Consider the following 20,054-nt stretch of genomic DNA (forward strand, 5'->3'; position numbering starts at 1 on the left):
TCTGACTATGGAACCATGTCATTCAAAATTTGGCACCAGCACAGTGTGAAGATGTAATCTGGCACCATGCCAAAGTCAGGCAGGTCTGGAGCTACATTTTCAATCGATTTGACATTACATCCTGTTCGGACAAGTTTATTGCACCGTTCTTAGATCGAATCAGCAAAATATAATCAGTGTGTAATTTCCATAAGTTGCACGACGAAGACTAATGATGACAGATGTCACAGCTTTACTTACGAACTAGGAATTATGTACAAAATTAGGCTTAAAAGTTATTGTGCTTTCGAGAGCTTCATTACCTTAAATATACAAAGATAGGCAAACTCGTGAGCATTGATCTAAGATCTCTCATCAAAATCTTTGTCTGTTGTGTAGTTGATACAAATTAAGCTGTAAATTCCTTCACTTTTGCCAATTCTTCTTTTAAGTTCTATAAAAGGCCTTAAAATATTAATTTAATATTATACTCCCTAAAATATTCAAGTATAACTTGTCTTCCTGATACAGTAGTTTAGTGAAAATTGAAAAATCTAAAATCTTCTTAATAGGATTTACTTCCCAGAAAAAATAATAATATAAACAGCTTTTTCTCTTACATTACATCCAGTACAAACATTTAAATAATTCAATTTTCTTTAATTTGTCCTTTTTGAAGTACAAATAGCTTTGAGATTTTCCTGGAATGAACCTCCTTTACATTTTAAATTATTCATGAGCTCCCACATCCCAACCTTAAAAAAAATCATTTCATCTGTTAAAACAGAAATTCCCAGAACTTTATTCCCATCAAACAACTTCTTTGGGCAAATATCATTAAAAGCGTCTAAATTTAACTCAAGGATATTTCTTGTAGGATGTTATTAAATGGTTATATCATCCCATAAAAAAGTATTAGCCTTATGTTAAGCTTTTACCATAAATCTACATCATGAGCCTATATTAATGACGGGAAAAATGTCTGTAATGCAAGCTCGTTTATATCTCAAAGGACAACGTCCTTTTTCTCAGAAGAATCTTGCAATAAAACAACTTTTTTTCCCCTTTTCCTTTATTCGGCATCTTTAAAATAAAGCAAAAAAGAATTGTGAAATTAAAACATTTTATGCTGTATGATTTATGACATGATAAGAATTATGAGTCAGTTTGGGTAGGTTGGAGATCTTTGTGGTCGGATAAGAGAAGCTTTTTGGTATTAGATAACAAAGATTCATTAGCAGTGGATAAAGATAGTTATTAGAGGATAATCCAGAGGAGTCGGAGTCGGACAACAGAGATTCGAATTAGAGTCGGACAACAGAGATTCAAATTAGAGTCGGACAACAGAGATTCGGATTAGAGTCGGACAACAGAGATTAGAATAAGAGTCGGACAACAGAGATTCAGATTAGAGTCGGACAGCAGTGATTCGAATCAGAGTCGGACAACAAGGATTCTGAAAAGAGTCAGACAACAAGGATTCAAATTTGAGTCGGACAACATTCGGAGACTAGAGTCGAATTAGAGATTCGAATTAGAGTCGGACAACAAGAACTCGATATTAGATTCGGAAATACGGATTCAAATTAGAGTCGGACAACAGAGATTCGGATTAGAGTCGGACAATTCGGATTAGAGGATTTGGATTAGAGTCGGACAATTCAAATTAGAGTTGGACAACAGAATTCGAATTAGAGTCGGAACAACAGAGGATTCGAATTAGAGTCGGACAACAAGGATTCGAATTAATCGGACAACAGAGATTCGGACAATTAGAGATTGGAATTAGAGTCGGACAGTCGGACACAGACAACAAGGATTAGAATTAAGTCGTATTAGAGTCGGAAAACAAGGATTCGAATTAGAGTCGGATAGACAGTCAGGTTAATTAGTGCTGAATAAGTCAGATAATAGAATCTGTATTAAGAATGCGCTCACTGTACAAAACTCATTGACCCCCAAAAAAAGTAAACCCAAAAACCATTTCAGGACTAATTTAACCTCTTTCGTTCTTTGAAGTTCACTTGAATTCGTCAAAAAAAACGAAAGGAATAAGAAAAGTCTCTTAAAATTTCATTATTCCATCCACCAACCTTCTTTGCACGGCATAGCTCTCTCTCAAGATGAATCCCAAAATGAATTATTTTACTTTTTTTTCCTTTCTACCGCTACCTTCGGTATTATCATCTTGTTATTTTCATATTCCAGTTCATCTTTCTTGTTTAGTAAATTGTTCATGATGGTACCATTTAATTTAATGTTAATCCTAGCTACTTATAAACCTTATTTCTATTAATATAATTTTAAGAGCCAAAAGGAAGTGAAAAAAGGACACAAAAATGAAATTTTATTCGACGGGTACGGACCGTTGAGGATTCAATCCATCACAAATTTTTTTTTATAGTTTAACATAAAGTTTTTTGGTAATTTTTGAGTCAGTCATGCTGAAAGTCATTGAGCCAAAATGTTGAGGGAGGGGATGGAAAGTGAAAAAGTTTGTTCAAATAAAACGTAGGCAGTTGGCAGTACGTGTTATGTATCTTTTTTTTACTTCTTAAATACCCAAAGTTGAAGAAATCGTGAAGTTTTATAAAATCGAATTAAGTGTAAGAGAACCTTCAAGTGTGCCAAAGATGTCGCATCTTAATTAAATATCGTATAACTGTCTAGAGAAAGTATTTTCATGTAGATACATGATGTGATAGCTTCTTATCTAATGTAAATTCTCCCATGCACGCACAGTTTTCTCTTCTCTCTGTCTCTTTCTTTGTTTTTTTTTTTGGGGTTTAACATTTTCATTTTTGAGGAACCGACAAGGGGTTGTTTACCTATTACGTAACGGTTTTGGGCGTCAAAGAAAGTCTAAAGCGACCATGTATAAGACATTAATTCGCATAATTGCCTGTTTCAGGTCGGAATCATGCAACATGAATTTTGTGCAGAATTGGCAGGATTTTGGAAGTTCAGACTCGAAAAATCCAAAAACGCTTCTTTTCTATGAAGTCGCCTCCAATGGAGTCCTGCCAACTCTGCATCTATGGATGAACATTCTGATGTTCCAAATTGATGGAAATAAATTGTCCATCGAGACAATATTGCACTTGGAATTTGGAATTGGCAAGCAGTAGCCATCGATAGAGCCAGTTTTAGGCGGCATCTGAGAAAGTTCATGGATCACAGTTGAGTGAGCTTGTTGACATTAAATATATCAGATGAGTATTCTTGAGAGCTTTGCTCTTAACTTACTCTGCTCTTTCCCAGCTAGGGTACTTAGATGAGACTCTTAGACGAGGGTACTTAAAAGAGACCTCGTTACAATGAAATTGTTTTATTAAGGAAGGGGAATGGGGTTAAAATGTCAATTTTTCTTGTTACCCAATAATTGAACTGCCCCCAAAGCCAGAAATGTTTGTCTAACGCGATACGCTTCGATTATTGTTTATCCAAGAATTATTATATGTGGAAGGTTATGGGAAGGTTGGCCATAATTCACGTGGCACTCAATTTAAAACAATATCTTCAATCCCACCCTCGTATATCCCATGAAAAAAAAAAATTCCTTATACTACTCATACAGAGATCATAAAGTCAAATTCAATATTTCTTTTATCCAAGTTCCTTTCACATTGTTTATTGCTTTTCGAGAAAAAAAAGCGTCTGAAACTTGGGAATGGAAATTTATGGTTGAGTGCTCTCAATAAAAATGTAACAGAAACATCGACAAGAAGAAGAAGAGATCGCGGAAGTATTCTCAATTGACAGTTAAAATTGATTGTTTGACAAAGAGCGAAAAAACAGTTTTTTGCTTGCTTTTGCAAAAAAAAGGAAGTAAAACTTTAAATTGAATGTCGCGTGTGAATGTATGGCATATCCATATGAATTTATCATGAATCTTCTTTGTTTTGTATAGAACAAAAATGCTGAAGAAGGATTTTGGTTGTACATTTTACGGTACTTGACGTGTTTCACCTCAGACAAGCCTTTATATCCTCTCACTCACATATATGAGCATTTACTTGTCTGTCTGGACGGGATCTACTTGTCCATTCATCTGTCATTTCAATCATTTCCACAAAATGTACATTTAATCACTCGTATATCCTCGTATTGATACATTTTCAGTTATTTTGTACTTCATTCATTGCTATTTTAGGACATATGTCTACCTATTGGATTATTTGACCTTTCAATTATTTGCTCATCTGTCTGTCGTTTCATCAAACTATTTGGTCGTTGTATAGCTGTCAATTTAGAGATTGCATTTTTGGTATTACTTGAATATGGATTTTTGCGTCTATGTTTTGGACCACATGTCGGCTGCTTTATTTGACATCTAAAAGCTTGGTGGATATTGATTCAATAATGGTTATAGCTTTGAATTGATAGAAAATACGTCGAATTTGGTTGAATTTATTATTAAATTGATCAATCAAGCTACCTATTATAGTAAATCTGTTCATTATCATATTGATTAAGTCTTATCTAGCCTCAAAAACCTAAAAAGTGCTCGTAAATTAGTGCCTTTGGATAAGTGTTTGGTCGTTTTATGGAAGCTTTTGTCCTGTCGATTGCTAAACCAAGACACCCGAGCAGCACACCGTATTCGATTGGTTACCGTATGTATGTTAAAATATGTAGTTACTCTGACGGCACTCGATTGTTTTCGACTCATTTTTATAACGAAAAAGATGTTTCACCGTATTGTGTCACTCGGAACAACTCAAAAAGGAAAATGTGCTGAAAAATTGAGCCTTAATCAGCCATTACATAGCCATTAGGATACCTTCACATCTTGTTGTCAACACAGCAGCAGAACAGCAGCCATAACGATTGTATATGGCGGTTCGATAAAAGCCTATTGATGTCAGCCTTGGCAAAGTGTCAGTCAAGACATTACCATGAATGAAGGAAATTAATACACGACAGTAGTCGATGTCCAATAAAATTTAGTTTAATAAATCTTCAGATGGTCCCTAAAGCTGGCTATATTGCTGTAACAACCTCACATTCTCGCTGTGACTTTCAATCTTGACCACACAGTTAAGCGGAGTTGAATGAGGCTCTGATTAATATAAGGTGCTTTGACTTAGCAAGCTGCCATACAAAAACCTAACCTATAAGACCCTTGTCTGGCTATGATGAACCAAAACCCAAAATATCGAGTCCAGTTTATCTGGCAAAAACTATTCCATTAAATTTGTGGAAAAATTTATGGAAATCATGGAAATCATGGATTTTTTGTTGGAATCAATGGAATTCATGGAAATTATGGATTAATTCGGAATCCATGAATTCTATCGATTTTGTCATAGATTAATTTGTAGAATTTGTTGATCCCGTGGAATTTTTGGAATCCATTGAATCTATAGAATCCCAAAATATCAGTAATACCAAAATTGTCTAAATTCCTTCAGATATTCAGCCATTCTATTTATAATTACAACAACTCTTTAATACAGTAATTTAGAGTAATTTCCAAAGTTTCAATGTCATAAAATAATGAATATCAAATTTATATTAGACACAATGAGCAAGGAGCTCATTATAACCATAACCACAATCATATCATTTATACTCAAGTGATAATTTTAAGGCACCCATATCATAAATTTCACAATCCTACTCCAATTTTACGATCGTCTATTTAAAGATTCTAAAAACATTTTCACAAAGTTATTTATAGTCAATGACTCGTGTAGAATAATTTAGGATTATTGACACAACATAAATTCTGTGTAGAATATTGATCAGCATTACTTATCGTACCTCAATCAAAATAGCTTCAAATGCCACAAACTGACCAATAAAATGACAAGCTTATGAATTTTAAAAATTTTTATCCTTTTTTTTTTGATATTAAATAGAATTCCTGCACAAGCAGCATCAAGTTCCATTATGTAATTTGTTGTTGCTGCAACAAATTTTTTTTTTCGTCGTCCATAAATCCCCCCGTCCTTTTTAAATTCCACAGCAACCCTTGCTCAGCTTCAAAAAACAGGCTCCTATCTCATTTTGATTTATGATATCATTTTCCTAACCATTTTTATATTTATTATGGGGATTGTTTTTGTCACATGGAAAACATGAAAAAAAAAAATAAAATCGCTTGTATCAGTTGAGATACACAGAAGTAACAAAAAAAAAATGAGAAAGGAAACGAATCACCTAAAAATGCAAAATGGACCAATTTTGTTCTTGTCTCGTCTCACGGGGGAAAATTTTTTTTTATTTCCATTCTCATACTTCATTTCCTTCTTGTTTGGTCTAGAGCAGTGGTGGGTAACCTGTGTGTCGAGGTTACTGACTTACTCACTTACTTACTTACTTACTTACTTACTTACTTACTTACTTACTTACTTGCTTACTTACTTACTTCGCTGATCGATGACCTCATTTTTGTTGTGATCCATGACCTCTCACAGGAGTCGCCTGAAGCTGGTTCTATCGCTGGTTACCACTTGCCAATTTCCGATACCAAGTGCACTACTATCTGTGTCGAGGTACAGCAGTAAAATGTCATGGACTGGTTATCGTGTGCTGTTATGGTTGTATCATTTGGTATTGACAATTGGTAGGCGGAGACGGGCGATAGAACCAGTTATAGGCGACGTCTGAAGGAGGCCATGGGGCCATGGATCTCAGTTGATATGTACGGCCAACGAAGGAAGTAAGTAAGTAAGTAAGTAAGTAAGTAAGTAAGTAAGTTATGGTTGTAAGCAGACTTCGATGGGCCGGACATGGTATTAGAAGACATGTAAGAGCTCCAGTAAATAAGGTCTTAAAGGCAGACTTTGTAGATGGCAAAAGGTCGCGTGGACGGCCAAAGCACTCAGGCAGGAAGCTGTCAATGGAGACAATATTGCACTTAGAATCGGAAATTGACAATCGATAGCCCATTTTAGTCATGATCTGAGAAAGTCCATGGATTAGAATTGAGGCAAGGTGTACCGCGGCACACAGGTTACCCACCACTGTCCTACAAAAAGAACAAATTTTTTTTAGGCAATAAGAAGAAAATATTTTCTGCTGGTTAAAGCAAAAAGCTTTCGATTTCAATTCTTTTTCCCAACACACATACGCACGAAGAAAATGTGAGAGAAAAAGGTATGCAAAGTCATTTTCAAATAAATCCTTTCATGCTTTGCTTTTATGATAAGCATGAAGAAATGGAAGAAGTAGAAAAAAAAAGTCCTTGGTTAAAAATAAAAAATCTAGAATTGGAAACTTTTTGTGAATGACTACTAAATTTATGATTCTAAAATTACGATAAATTTGGATAGATGGGGTTTTGTTGATGATCAGGCTGGTATAAATTGAAGAGGTTGAGAGCCATAAGATCCTATAAGACTAATCCGAATAGCACAAGTCGGTTAATCGATCTAAAATCCGGAACTATGACGTCATGACTCTGATTTGGTAATTGATATTCGGTTTAAATCGGTTGCTAAATTTAAAGTTGCCAAGTTAGAGTCACGTCGGTCTTGGTGCAAAGGTTATTCGATTAGGTAGATAACTCCAGCCCTATACCGGTGTGATTCTGGTCTGAAATCATATTCGTTGAAATCTGTCCTCAGGAAAGACAGAAATCAGCATAGGGCCAGCTTTTCCAATAGTTCTAAAATATATTTAAATACGATATAAATCCTGAAGAGCATAACATATTGGCTACGTCACCGTTTTATCAGTAAGACACGGAATTGCCCTGTGTTGTTACTGTGTTGGCTGCTATTGGCTCAATTTCCCGGGATAAAATGCGAAAAATTGGCCAGAAAAATGTCACAGCTTCGTACCAGTGGCAGCTATCTACTTTCGAGTCTCGTCACACTAAAACATGACTATATCCTTTAACCTTTCAGTGCATCACGTCACACAAACTAAATCACCACCGCGACTCATTAGTTAGCCCACCAGATTTGTCCTTCATACACATAACCACAAGAAATTAACGACCTACCAAAAATAACATAAATATATCCTACGACAACTGTTTTCACCTCTCGACAGTAATGCGTAAATGTGGAGAAAAAAAAATATAATAATAATACTTTATTATGCCTTTAATGTTTTTCGTGTTTACTCCCAAGATATTAGTAACTGATTATGTTTTCCTTTTTGTTACGTTCATTAGCTCTGATATAGATAAATTACTTTTATTAAAGTTATTGTTGTTCATTCAAGTTGTAGTTGTTCTAAAGTAGGTTTGAAGTTTGAAAATTTGGTACGGGCATGCATATTGGTGGTAAGTGGTCTGGTTGATCAAATGGATTGTTCGAACAGCACTGTCGGTTCAGTATGGGATTGGCAAGTCGCTATATTGACGATAAGACGCAAACATGCCCTGACAGCACCACAACAGCTGATTTTGGCCCAGTTTCATGGCTAAAAATGCGATTTACCGCATTGTGCTGCTGGGGCTGTTTATTAAGGGACGAAGAATGCTGTGGATTCTTCAAACACCCTCCCAGTCCCACTATCCAACCCCATGAATGACTCATCAATCTTATTACATCAAACTACATCAATTTAAGCTACAAACATTAAATACAATCCAAAATCATATCCAATTATAATCAAATTCTCAAGAAATCTACGCAATTCTACATCCATTCAGTTAAGCATTTTCCTAGAATTTAATAATTAAAATATCTATTTCCAAAATGGAATGTATATACTATTCATGTCAGCCTGAAATATTAATATTTATTCCATCAGAATTTCATATATGGAAGGTAAATATACATTTTAATAAATGAATAATGTCACATATGGATATCCTTTGGGGGAAGGAGCTAAGTGACCTGAATTTTGTTGACGAAGACAGATAAATTGTAAAGAAGTGGGTTTTTGTGCTCTTCATTTTTACTGCATCATATTGTGATGAAATAGAGAAATATTGTAGATTTTGAATGTAAATGGCTCTAAATGGATTTAAAATGGATTTGGAATTATGAATTTAAGTTGCATTTACTTGACATTTACAGATAATGACCATGAAATTTTCATGACAAAAGCATTCGGTGTCTGGTGGGAATCGAACCCTTATTTATAGCGTTTGCCAAAATTAGATGCACATAGATGCAAAAAATTCAGATGGATGCATTTGGATGCAATTAAATTCGCATCTAGAACAAAAGTAACTGTAGGCCTGTGCATCTAAAACAATAGAAGCTGCAGGCCTGCGCATCTGAGCGAACCCTACTTATTAACTCACTTCGCGGCCGTACAGACCAATCTTCAGATGCCGCCTAAAACTAGCTTTATCGCTGGCTACCGTTTACAAATTTCCGGATCCAAATACAATACTATCTCGATCGACAGCTTCTTTCTATTTCTACGCGACCCTTCTGGGAATCGAACACACGTGGCCACAACAGAGTAACCCAGATGCCCGGTTTGTTGCTTAACCACTCGGCCACAGAGGCTTTAGTCTAGCACTGACCGATTCTGTCTATATATAGCTTGATACCCAAGGTACAAAACAAAACTGCTTAGCATGTTCCTTAGAGCAAGATAAGTTCATGTTCAAGTAAAAAAGTAGGACATTCGGCAGTCCTTGGGGAATACAATGATAAATTTCCTTCAATTTCTTTAAGAAGGGGTTGTTCACTTATTAAGCCCTTAGGAGGGGTGTGACGGAGTGTTACAGCTAAAAAATCATTTCCTACTTGTTAAAAATGCCAAATTAAGAAGGAGGAACTCAATTAATCTGTTCCATTCAATCCACTTCCTAAAAAAATATGTCTAAGCTAATCTTATGCTACACAAACCCCAATGTCAATCCATCTATTAAAATATTACATGTCATATAACAATAACCCCACGAGTGACTCTATCCTTGACATAAATCCCCACTTTTTATGACACAAATCTGACGACATTAACTTATAAAGAAGTAAACAGAATGTCACAAAATGATATATCAGATCATAAATAACATTTGAAATATACAATATTCATCTATGATAGATAAGCATAAAGGTCAAGAATAAAAAATGAAACATGATGTAAAGTTTAAAGGAACGATGAAGGTGAAAATGTAAATTATTCTCACTATGCATGCTTCTGTTACATGTAACGTGAACAATCTTTCAGTTAATTAAAATTAAATTAAGAAGATTAAATGGGGGGAAGGGAGGAATTAAGGTTACTTTTACATCGGTGTATGCAAAGTTGAATGAGTTTGTTGCTGTGACAATTTATGTTGCATATGGAGGGAATTAACAGAGTATTTAAAACATTTAATGAACTTTAATGTGGAAATTTAATTTTTTATTGGAAAAATGTTTATGTGAAACTCAAAAATTTATGAGGATTGAATTGGGTTAATCGGTTAATCGATCAAGAATCTGGTGACTCAAGGTGGCGTAGCTCTGACTTGGTGGCGCATTATTTTCAAGCAGTGTTGCAAAACAGGTGCCTATGACAAATTTGTACAAATTTTTGATAATTTGTATGGTTTTGTAAGAAAATCCAAATAAATTATCAAGAAATTGTACTGTTTTCGCCTGTCACTCTGTGTTCAAGTCTGGTACGGAGCTGGCTTGAGGGGTGATACGCTATGGTATTTATACACCACAGGAACGGTGCAATGGTACTCCTCGTAAAGCCAGAGGTGTACCTGTATCGTACCAATGGTGCACTGATGCTATGGCATAGTTGTATGATGGTACAATATTGGTGTATTTTGGTATTTGATATTTTTTTCCGAAAAACCCAAAAAAATTGAACAATTTTATCTGAAAAGCGGGTTCATGACTCCATGACAGGGGTGTATTCAGGATCTGAATTCGATGGGAGGGTTGGACTACCAGGTAGTCTGGTAGATAACAGGTAGTCTCATAAATACCTTGTAGTCTGGGAGATCCCAGGGAGTCTGTTAGATGCGAGACAGTCTGGTAGATACCAGGTAGTCTGGCAGATGCCAGGTAGTCTGGTTGATACCAAATAGTCTGGTAGATACCAGGTAGTCTGGCAGATGCCAGGTAGTCTGGTTGATACCAGGAGGTCTGATAGATAACTGGTAGTCTGGTAGATACGAGGTGGTATGATAGATACCAGGGAGTCTAATTGAATGCTAAAAGTCTGGTAGATTCCGGGTAGTCTGGTAGTCTAACCCTTCCACCCTCTTTTCGGAAGGATTCTTCAAAAAGCAGCATTTTTCGTGAAAAAAAAATCAAAAATCCCCTTAAATTTGGGCAATCCATCCCAAAAATTGTCAATCCCTTCCCTCATCCCTGGCTACATCCCTAGCTTATCCTCCAGATAAATAAGATTGTAAGGGTAATGCAATAATGAAAGGCATCCATTAACATCAAAAGCTTCCGGCCATACTAATTCCTTTTTCAAGTTATCAAGTCAACCCTCTTGCATCCATTACTCCAATTTCCAAATCACAGATAATCTAAATGGCATCAAGACATTCAATATCGACCTATATCCAAAAAAAAGTAAAATAGATAAAAGAAGATGAAAATTTCAATTTAATGACTGAATAAATAATAAATCAAAAAAAAAAAAGAAGTAAGGAAGGAACGAAAAAAAATGGAAAATTTTCCTCATAATCTTTGTGATATTATTGAAAGTGATAGGCAGAAGGTAATGAGGATAAAGTAAGAAAATTATTTATGTCCCTTTATACTTCATGGAACGGATGTAATGAGGAGGTAATTCCCCTAAGGGAGGAGAATATCTCATAATAATTTTTTTCATGTCAGCTACAAATTCCCCATTGAGGATTGAAGGCAAATTGTTCAAGTTTATTAGATTATATAAATAGGAAATAAGCAATCAATCAGCCATAAAAGCAGTTATAGGCAAAAATAAGGATAAGTTTTTAGTATTAAAGACATTTCTTTTCATGTCTTAATAAGATTTATTCCTATCCTGCCTCCACGATTCTTCCGTTTTCATATTTTTTTTTTGTTTTGTTTTCTGAATTAATAATCTTCTTGATTTTTAGCTCGGGTATTGTGGAATATATGGACCAGATTATATCAGTTAAGGGAAGATTTACGATGATGTAGTTTATGTGACTGAAATTTTCAAAGGAAACAAGTTTTTTTGTGTAGCTTAATTTTGTTATTCATTAAATATTTTGTATGAAATTAGGATATTCGGGGTAGAATCTCAATGGAACTGTGTCATTTGGGTCACTCAAGCTAAATTGAAAGCCTGCTAGTTTAAGTCCTATCAAATATACCTTAGCAGAGTAGAATATGGGGTATCGAGCCATATATAGGCGAATCGAGCCTTATGTAGGCAAATTGAACAATATATGAGCGAATATAGCCGTAAAAGAGCCCAAATGAGCTAAATATAAGCGAAAAGAGCCATACAAAGGTGAGTAGAGTCATACATAATAGGCGAATAGAGCCACATATGGCTGAATAGTGAAATTTTTAAGCGAATAAAGTCATTTATGGGCGAAAAGAGCATTAGGTGAGCAAATAGAGCCATGTAATTGTGAATTGAGCCATATTTAAGCAGATTCAGAGGAATTAATCCATATTTAAGGGATCTGAACCATAAATAGGCGAATAGAGCCATACATAAGAAGAATTGAGCCATATATAAGCAAATATCGCCATATATAGACAAATAGAGCCATAAAAGGCGAATTAAGCCATATTTAAGCGAATTCAGATTAATCGATCCATATAAAGGGGAACTGAACCATATATAAGTGAATAGAGACAAATATTGAGGAATTGTGAATCGTGCCATATAAGAGCAAGTGTGAGAGTAAGACCTCTGTCGCCGTATCTTCAATAAGACTCCAAATTGTCCTGACGTCATCGTAACACCGGATTTCGATCCATTTCAGTGGTCCGCCACATTGTGTCAATCGAAATCAATTTATTCTAGTCTAATAACCATTTCTTGTTGCTAAATATAGCAACGTCGATATGATATACCTAAATAGATATGAAATATGACTTTTTTTCTTTCTTAGAATTCAATTAGTAACTAAAATCCTTAATGCCATTATTCATTAAGCAATTTATATCAAATAAAAAAAATTTCCAGGAACCAATATTAATTAGCATGCTAGATAGAATTACCGATTTGCCCAAAATGTCATGCTTGGAATAATAAATTTATATTTCAATATCAATCGATAGCCATTTTCATAAACAAGAAGTCAATTATTAGAACAAATAGATTGGAATGCTTATTGTGCGTTGAGTAAGTTCCAATGAAATGTATTTATGTATTCCTAATTGGCTTGGATTATTTATTGAATGATCACAATATTATTCAACAACAGAATATATCCTGTGGACAGAATAAATAAACTTTTTTTTTTTTTAAGGTCATACATAGTTCCATAACTTTGTACATGTTAAACTATGTTGGCCATATCAATGTCTATTTCAGAGTTGTCATCTAATGGTTTGATGTCAAATAAAAGAATCCATCAAAGGCATTTCAAATAGAAGGAAAAAATTTGCCTTCTTTTAGGCCTGTCTAGCCATAAGCAATACCTAGGCAAAGGCAATGTCTGGTCAAAGGCAATAATTTTTGCTTCTTATAGTCAATGCCAAGGCAAAAGCCACAACGAATGCCTTTGACCTGGCTGTAGCTTTGGCCAAGCAGTGGCTTTGAACAGTCAGTGTCTATGACCAGACATCCAGGTTTTGGATCAGGAAGTGTCTTTTTCCCAGCAGTACCTTTGACCAAGTAGTATCTTGGACTAGGTATTGCCTTTGACCAGACGGTGTCTATGACCAGGCAGCGTCTATGACTAGGTAGTGTCTTTGATCAGGCATTGGCTTTGACCAGGCAGTAGCTTTTGACCAAAGAATAATTTTGACCAGACAGTGCCTTTGATCAAAAAGTTCCTTTAACCTGACAGTGTCTTTGACCAGAAAATCCCTTTGGCCAGAGAGTTCCTTTGACCAGGCAGCAATTTTGATCCGGCAGTGATTTTGACCAAGCATTGGCTTTAGCCTGACAGTGTCTTTGTCCAGGTAGTGGGTATGATCAGGTAGTGTCTTTGACCAGACAGTGGCTTTGTCTAGGGATTGCATTTGTTAAGGCAAGCCAGCAAGAAGGCAATTTTGTTTGCCTATTCATAGATAATGCCTAGACAAAGCCGAAGCTTCCTTGATGCAGCTAAATACCTTTCCATATCCACCATATCTTCCAACTCTGCTCAATATCATTCAATGAAGAAATTTCCATTATTTTTTTTCTTATTCCAAAAACAGAATTACTGCCTTATGCAGCTCAAAAACAGCCCAATAATCCAAAAAACTATTCAAAATATTTGACATACCAGAAATAAAATTCAAAACATTTCACCATACCAATGATGTATGAGTAAAGCATAAGCATGAGCAAACACATCTCCTCTGTGTGTCTCTCCACGTTTTTAGTATTCTCAAAAATCATTGTACAAGGCACAAGGCATATGAAATGTTATACTATGTTCAAAGTTTGAATCAACATCATCCCTTTCATTATAGGAATGAGATACCCCATTCATATTATCAAATGGTTATGTTTTGCGGATACGAATACAGTAGATTGCTAAATTGCACAAAAATTTTATGATGCATTTCATTTAATGACATTGCCCATGTATCATTATAAAAGAGAATTGTCAGTCATGATACGAAATTTCAAATTGTTCATTTCGTTCGGTTCTCTATGGCTTGATATTTTATATCATGCTTATTCTGTCTGTGCGTGCGGTTTGTTGAGATGATGGAATAAGGCTGTGTGTTTACATCACATGAAATGGGAAGGGAGACAGAGAATATAAAATAATAAAATTGAGATAAGTAAGTACTGAAGGAAGTAAAAGAATATATTCAATAAAGTGAGATTACGGCATTTTATGAACATATCTGTTGATATTCTTCTTAGACTATTATACACTGCTACTGAACTATCTACAGCAATAGACATTTAGTACATTACATTGTAAATTTCATTGTCGCATACAATCCTTCTGTTATGGGATTTGTCTTGTCAGCGCTTAAAATGCGAATTGATGTTGCCTATACAGTTTTTGTTGTGTACATTAGACATGTGTCTACAAAAAAATATCTATGAGCTGTACTTTGTTACTTTTTATGAAGCTATACAAAGCTGTTAAGTATTATGTGGGGTGCTGATGATTTGAGAAATTGATGTGGAATTGATATTAATTGTGTATTTTAGATTATATGTACATGATCTATTGGAAAGTGGAGTTGAAGGTTGGGGTGCAGCTAGTGTACAAAAAAGGTAATGGAAGGAGTATGACCCCAAACTTTTCCTAGATACGTTCCTGGATGAATTTTTGGAGTTTCATTAGCTATTTTCCCGAGCGGCACAATACGACGAACTGGATCTTTCCACTTAAAAATGGTTTTAAACTAGCCATCAATAAGGGCATATCGGGGCATATAGGGGTTGGGAGGGTCCGGCGCATCCTTGACCGTCATGTTGCCATAAAAAGCAACTTCCAAGTGCAATTTATGCATTTTCATGATGCAATCAGGACAACTTAGTGGTGTCATCAGGGTAACTTTGTGATGGAGCAACTTCGTGGTGTCATCAGGAAGGAAAACTTTGAGGTGCCAACAGAGCAATTTCGTTGTGTCTTCAGGGCAACTGCATGGTGTCATCATGGTCAACTTCGTGATGCCAATTAGGGCAACTTCATGGTGTCATCAAAGTCAACTTGGTGGTGCCAATTAGGGTAACTTCATGGTGTCTTCAAGGTCAACTTAGTGGTGCCAATTAGGTCAACTTCATGGTGTCATTAAAGTCAACTTCGTGGTGCCAATTAGGGTAACTTCATGGTGTCTTCAAGGTCAACTTAGTGGTGCCAATTAGGTCAACTTCATGGTGTCATTAAAGTCAACTTCGTGGTGCCAATTAGGGTAACTTCATGGTGTCTTCAAGGTCAACTTAGTGGTGCCAATTAGGTCAACTGCATGGTGTCATCATGGTCAACTTCGTGATGCCAATTAGGGCAACTTCATGTTGTCATCAAGGTCATCTTCATGGTGCCAATTAGGGCAACTTCATGGTGTCATCAAGGTCAACTTCGTAGAGCCATCAGGGCATACGGCGACATATCAAACCCCTAGCATTCATGTTGTACTGTTCGGTCTTCTTCAGTACATCAACTCGGTACAACATAGATTTACACTCTCAGATTCATCCTTCCTTAAAACACTTCAAAAAGTGCAGTCACTTCTGTCGAGGACCCTTTTTACATTTCACATCAAAAATCAAGAAACAATATTTACATACACATATGCTACAGGAACTAGCAACTAAGCATTTTTCCTCATGCACAATGTTAACATTATGTGCTGTTTATTCTAAAAGCACTCACAAAAAAAAAAAATTATTCAGGCATTCTTGTTGAACTAAAAATAAATATCAAAGTAAGCATTTTCATTTAACAATGGAACGTAAAGTCTACAAAAAAATTGTATCTTTTTTTATATTTACAACAGCTGACTAACAACATTTTATTACATAAGCTTGCGTTTGTCGCTTCCCTTCATTAACATAAGCAATCTCGACTCTAAATTGGCACAAGTAATTGAAAATGAAAATAAAACAGTATTAATCTATAATTTTGAAGATTGAATGGTAAGTGATAAAAATTGGGATGGAATGGATAATGTCTTCATGATGGAAATAAATATATGTGTGATAACAAAATATGTAATGACAATAATAACAATAAAGTATGTTTAGACGTTATTGGCGTGGAAATTAATTTTTGGATGGGAAAAATGATTGTTTTGGGATGCTTTAGTGGAATTGAATGCAGCCGAAATTGGGAATTACTGTGAAATTATTATAGATACCAACATATATTGTCGGAAATGATTTTTAAAAGAAGCTTAGTCTTTTGGGTGTCTTTATGGTTTCAGATTCTATTAACAGACTATTAAATGGGTCCATTCCCGATCAGTGCATATTGAGATGTTGCCACTACGACTGCCAACTATATACTTAGAACCGAATGGCAGTCAATTGGCAAATTTGATGATTTTCGTCAAGAGGCTGCAACTTGGTTCTAAGTAGGGTCGCCCAAGTTACATGCGCATATATCCTCGCGTGAACTATCCGTAATACTATGTAAGTACCTCGTAACCGTCACCTGGTGCTCCAAAAGCAACCAGCATGGTGTAGAATGGTAATGAAAGAATCTCATGTAGATGTCAAAACAGAAAATTTTTACAAGCTTTGTGATATGGCCAGCAATAAAGTCAAAAGGAAAGCCTTCTGTAATATCCTAAGTCGGAGCATAATTCAAGTAATTCGTAGGTAACCTAATCACCGTTGCAACATTTGAATAGAGCTCGAAGTCGAGTCGAGTCGACTTCAACCATATCGACTTCGAGCTCTGTGTCGATCGGGATATACTCCATTATTACAAGTCCAAAGCGACACAAATGATTTAGACTCTACCTCGAAGCTTTTAAAGCTCCACCAATGCTCTTCCATCTCCCCTTCAAGAAACTTCCTCCTTTAAAGTTAACAACTCATGTCAATTCTGTTAAACTCATCAAAAGCATATTCACAATTTTTTATTATCGATTTCTCTGTCAACATGCATTACATTCTTTTTTCGTTTCTTTATGTTTCTATCGAAAAAGAAATTCTTTTGAAATGAACAAAGGGAAGTTAAAACAGAAGTGTCTGCTTTATCGCAATCAAAAGAAAAGTTTCTTTTTTCCTTGTATTTGAAAAGAATTTTTTTGCTGTTTGAATTGTCAGTTGAAAAAAGAACTTAAAGGTAGCTGTCCCCTGTTGAATGTTGTATCCTTATTGAAACATCAAGGACAGAGTTTAAGAGGTCAACAGTTATGGTTTAATAAGGTTCTTCTAAAACTGGATGGCTATAGACATGAAATGCAAACCTACAGTTTCAGGCAGTTAGTTTTAGCTCGTCCACGAACTATAAAGTACTGTTGGAAACAGCAGATCTGAGCTATTATTTTCTTTAGGCCTCCAGCCTTAGACAAATTATAAGGTGCTGCCAGAAACAACTAGTTACCAAAAACAGGAATATTCCCGGAAATTCCCGGAAACAGAAATTCTGGAAAGCCAAGAAACAACTATGCATTTAATATGTAGGCAATGTAAACCAGTGGTTTTTGACTGAATGATATAATTTAGGAACTACAATTTTGGTTTTTTGGATTCAAAATTGAGGCCATAAACTAATGATATTCAAGTACGTTGCTAACTGTAGCAGTGGAATTACATCAGTGGCCTAAATGGTAGAACGTTGGTCTTATGTACCAAAGGATCTGGGTTCAATCTTAGATCAAGTCTAATTATTTGCAATTCTTTTACCATTTCATCGTTCTAATTACGAAGCTTGGTTTATGTGTTAGGTGCAGTTTTGAGATCTCTGGCACATAATGTGTCTCCATTGCTAGATATACAATAATATTATTGTATTTGGATGATTTTTTGGCGACATCTTGTGCACACAAATTGAAATGTGTCCATTATAGGGTACATCAGGTCTTATGACGTATTTGGGTGGGTCGTTACAATGTCCAGAGCATCCAAGTGGTCGTATCTCAATATAAACTTTATGTCTTAGATATGTCCTGTCCAAGAGCCTTCAGCTCTTACAACTGTGCCCCTCAAACAATACATACATATGCTGCAACATTGTTGCAATCTAAATTATCTTCACCAGCAATAACCTTAATAAAACTACTCATCTACATATTTATGCTCAGATTATGATTCATGACTTCCTGATAAACTAGAAAAAGGAAAACTTAATTAAAAACTGTCTGAGAAGAAAATTGCTTTTTTTTTCAAAAAAAAAAAAAAAAAGTTTCAAGCTACAATTACTTATTCATGTATTACTTACTGTAAAGGATATTCAAAAGGAATTCAGGTCAGTAAGTTTATCAAGTATATTAACATTCACATATGTATTATCATGAGCACTCAAGTGAAACTTTAATATTTACTCTAATCCCTCAAAACAATTCACCTGAGTTTCAATGATGATTGTATAGACAATAAATACAGTATGAATTGCAATATCCAACATAATCAACATAATTTATCAGTCAACAATACATGATGTTTTCATAATTATAAGAGGCACATGAAAAATGCATAATGTTGGAACTTCCTTTTGGATTTTCTAAGCCTTTAAGCATCATCTTATCTTTTGCATAGGGTTGGGCAAATTCGTATACGTATATATACGTATACAAATATACGTATATTTTATACGTATATATACGTATATGTATACGTATACAGATTTTTCAAAAAATTTCCGTTACATATCAAAAGTCATAAAAGTTGGTAATTAAAACAATAATTTTAGTAACAAATTGAACAGCAATGAAATTGAAACTGTTATAATGTTCTGTTCCATACAAAATGTTATTAGAAAGCTTAAAATTGTCAAAAAGTAAAATTTTTGTAACGGTCGAAAAAATTCAAACTTTCAACAAAAATTTGTAAACAGAAAAAAATTATTTTTTTACAAAATTAATTAATTTTTACCCTTAATCATAATTTAAGGACGTTTAAATGCTACTGGATGTGAGAAACCAATGTAATAACCACTTTTGACTTCTAATTTGAGCATTTAAGATCATTTTTAACAAAATAAATAACGTATTTTTTCGGATTTGAAAAATCTGTATACGTATACATATACGTATATATACGTATATTTTTTTGTTCTTATACGTATATATACGTATATATACGTATATTTGCCCAACCCTACTTTTGCACATATTTTCTCAACTCATTGAAACGTAATTCTATGCCTGAGCAAATTTTTAAGGAAACAAAGGAAATCAGCACAAAATTTATTCTTCTTCTTCACGGTTTGAGCTTGAATTTTGATGGGTTTGAATGTTTTTGTAGCTAAGGTGTGGATTTTTGTTAAGGTTTTGTTGTTTAATTCAATTTTTCAGAAATTGTCGGCACCAAACTCGCGTGACTTTGGATTAAGATTGAATTCTGCGAACTCTAGCCTCAGGCCAGACTCATGCCGGAATAAGGCAGATTTTACGAATTTTTCGGGTTCCGAGTATGAATATTACGTAGATCACTTCTTGAGC

Source organism: Chironomus tepperi, unplaced genomic scaffold (genome assembly GCF_022539635.2).
Source record: "Chironomus tepperi strain 1889 unplaced genomic scaffold, CSIRO-AGI_Ctep_v1 contig_240, whole genome shotgun sequence".
In the NCBI taxonomy this organism is placed as follows: domain Eukaryota; kingdom Metazoa; phylum Arthropoda; class Insecta; order Diptera; family Chironomidae; genus Chironomus; species Chironomus tepperi.